This window comes from Sinocyclocheilus anshuiensis, unplaced genomic scaffold (genome assembly GCF_001515605.1).
Source record: "Sinocyclocheilus anshuiensis isolate Anshui unplaced genomic scaffold, SAMN03320099.WGS_v1.1 scaffold222, whole genome shotgun sequence".
Taxonomy (NCBI): domain Eukaryota; kingdom Metazoa; phylum Chordata; class Actinopteri; order Cypriniformes; family Cyprinidae; genus Sinocyclocheilus; species Sinocyclocheilus anshuiensis.
Window position 1 is genome coordinate 1,102,720 of NW_015542408.1, and position 3,159 is coordinate 1,105,878.

Here is a 3,159-nt window from a genome sequence, read left to right on the forward strand (position 1 = left end):
TATTTCTTTCTCGAAAGCTTAGTTAAAAAAAAAAAAAAAGATTTTTAACATTTAAGATCATGTGGCTGTATCTGTTGTCAAAGACTGTTAATTGCTCAAACATTTGTATTATTTCTTGCATTGTGTCATATTGGTAGTTTACATTTTTGACTGGTCATTTTAAAAATGATTTAGGCATGACAGATAATAGGTATTGATGTTTTCCATTTGTCAATGGCAAATCACAAGGTTGTTTTGCTGTTCTTTTATAGAGTTTTTGTTGTACATAGAGAAGTTGTGGAAAGTTATATAGAGATATGTACCTTTGGTTATACAATACATTGTGCTATAAACTATTCAAGTTCACAAGGAGATGAACAAATGGAATTGCTGTTGTTGAAAATTGGGCTAATTTGTGGACTCTGGGCATGATCAAAAATATGTCAAATGTTGTGGACCATTTAATAAACATGAAATCAGTCAGGAATCTGTGTACATCTGTCTAGATGAATTCAATAAAATATTTAATTTAATAAATAATGTCACTGTTATCCCTGGAAATAAGCAGTATTGTTCATGCCATATTGGCTGAAAAATGAATCGAAAAGCTCTAAGAAAAATATGGATCCAGCCCTGGTTTTGATGTGCTATGAAAAAAATGAAGTTAAATGAACGTCTTCATTAAACTGATAGTTCACCAAAAAAAATTAAAATTCTGTCATGAATGACATTTACTCCATGTAATTCTTAACCTGTACGATTTCTATCTTCTGTGAAACAGATGAACTCTAATAACATTTCATTTGTGGGTGATCCATTCCTTTTAACACTTCTTATTCAGATGTGTCATGTGCTGAAATTACACATGTAGATGTCATAGTCCCATCATCCCCTACAGACCGTCGCTCATTACAGAGCTTTACTAGAAATAAAACTCCTCCTTTTTCAAAGCTTACAATACCGGCTCCAGTTTCTGTGTGAGCTTAGCTTAATCTATGAAGACTTGGTCATTTTTTTTTAATTCTCATTTATTGGACTTGGTACCCCACAAGTAGAAATTAGCAGAGACAAAATTGAAATGTGAAAGATTTAATGCATCACATCCAATCCCCGAATTCGAAGATTTGATGACCTCTAGGAGGACTCTTGAAAAGGGTATTTTCAGAAAAAAAAAACGTTATGGAAAATGTGGTTCAAAAGTTGTAAATTTGAAGTGTCAGTATCGCTAGAGAGGAGTTGATAGAGACCTCAGAACTGCCACCAGAAATCTTCAGGAACATTTTTATCCTGACAGGAAAGAAAAGAAAAGGGTGCAGTGAGAAGTGTGATGCTGTCAGATGGCATTTGGAAGGTTTGTTTCCCTCCGGAGGGAACCTGGCAAATAGGATGGTCTAGCTTGTTTAAAGTGTGAAGCAGAGGCTGTTTAGAAAAGAACGCTGAAAGATACCAAGAACTTTGTACATAACACCACGCAGCCAAATACAATGAGACTGAATGCAGGCCGGATGGGGACCGAAGGAGATGATGATGGAGGAGTGGTTGCCATGGAGGCTGCTGCAGTTGAAGAGAGTCGCCATAAAAGGAGATGAATGTGTCGGCATCTGTCAAAATGTTTTTGGGTTTTTTTTTTACAGTCTGAAGTGTCTGCGCCTGCTTTACTAGAATTGAATGTTATCGTTTATGTTTTTACTTAGTGTCACTTACTCTTGAGGCATTATCTTTCTTTGGCTTCATTCATTCCAATACATTTGATGTATTTGTTTATTGATATATTTATTATTTCTAGAGAGGATGTAGTGCCTTTGTTTATATTATCATCATTATAATTATATTGTTATTACTTATATTATCATTGTAGCATTCACATTTTTGCCAGTGAAATACTTGCTGCCTCTGATGGGGGAAAAATGTTTTTTTTTTTTTTTTGTTTTGTTTTTTAATAAATGAGAAAGTGAAATGTACAGTAATTAGGGGTCATTGTATTAACCTGAAATTGTTTATTTTTCACTAATTACTGGTTCACTGTGCATGTACCCTGATTATTACATAACTACTTACCAATTAAGTAAATAAATAGACATGAAATATTGATTGTAGTTGATTTGATTTGAGTTTTTGTTCTCTTGCTTGTAGACGAGCTTCAAGCTTCCTAATCATCCTAATAACAAGATGCACACTAAAACAGTATTAATTAATAATATTACTTAGGGCTGCACGATTGACAAAAATCATAATTGTCGATTATTCCCTTGAAATTGTAATTACGATTATCACAATTTACATTAAATGATGTTTATACCATTGTTTGATGCAACTGCATGCCGTATTTTTATATGAAAACAAGCTGAAAACAGTAACTGAAAAACCTTTAGTGCTTTTCTATAGTATTAAGCCTCAAATATCAACTATACATCGGATTGGTTTCTTTAAATTATAAAAAAAAGTAAAAATATGAATGGTATTATAATATTATACTAAAACTAAAACAATGGAAAAACGCTTAAGATAACATGTAGAAAGAAAAAAACATCTTAAAGGAACACGCCACTATTTTTGAAAATAGGCTCATTTTCCAACTCCCCTAGAGTTAAACAGTTGAGTTTTACCGTTTTAGAATCCATTCAGCCGATCTCCGGGTCTGGCGGTAGCACTTTTAGCTTAGCTTAGCATAGATAATTGAATCTGATTAGACCGTTAGCATCTCACTCAAAAATAACCAAAGAGTTTCTATATTGTTCCTATTTTAAAACTTGACTCTTCTGTAGTTACATCGTGTACTAAGACCGACGGAAAATGAAAAGTTGCGATTTTGTAGGCTGATATGGCTAGGAACTATACTCTCATTCCGGCGTAATAATCAAGGAACTTTGCTGCCTGATATTACGCAGCGCCTGAAAATAGGCTTATTGGAAGTTACCTAGCTGGCACTATTTTCAGGCTATTTAACTACAGAAGAGTCAAGTTAGGAAATAGGAAAAATATAGAAACTCTTTGGTCATTTTTGAGCGAGATGCTAACGGTCTAATCAGATTCAATGATCTATGCTAAGCTAAGCTAAAAGTGCTACCGCCAGACCCGGAGATCGGCTGAATGGATTCGAAAACGGTAAAACTCAACTGTTTAACTCTAGGGGAGTTGGAAAATGAGCCTATTTTCAAAAATAGTGGAGTGTTCCTTTAA

The 3,159-nt window shown here is 34.0% G+C and overlaps 1 protein-coding gene across 1 annotated transcript in view; it reads left to right on the forward strand.

The window, feature by feature from the left end:
- Nucleotides 1-3,159, forward strand: part of LOC107693140 (zinc finger MYM-type protein 4-like) — a 33,285-nt gene that overhangs the window by 23,496 nt on the left and 6,630 nt on the right. The window lies entirely within an intron of this gene.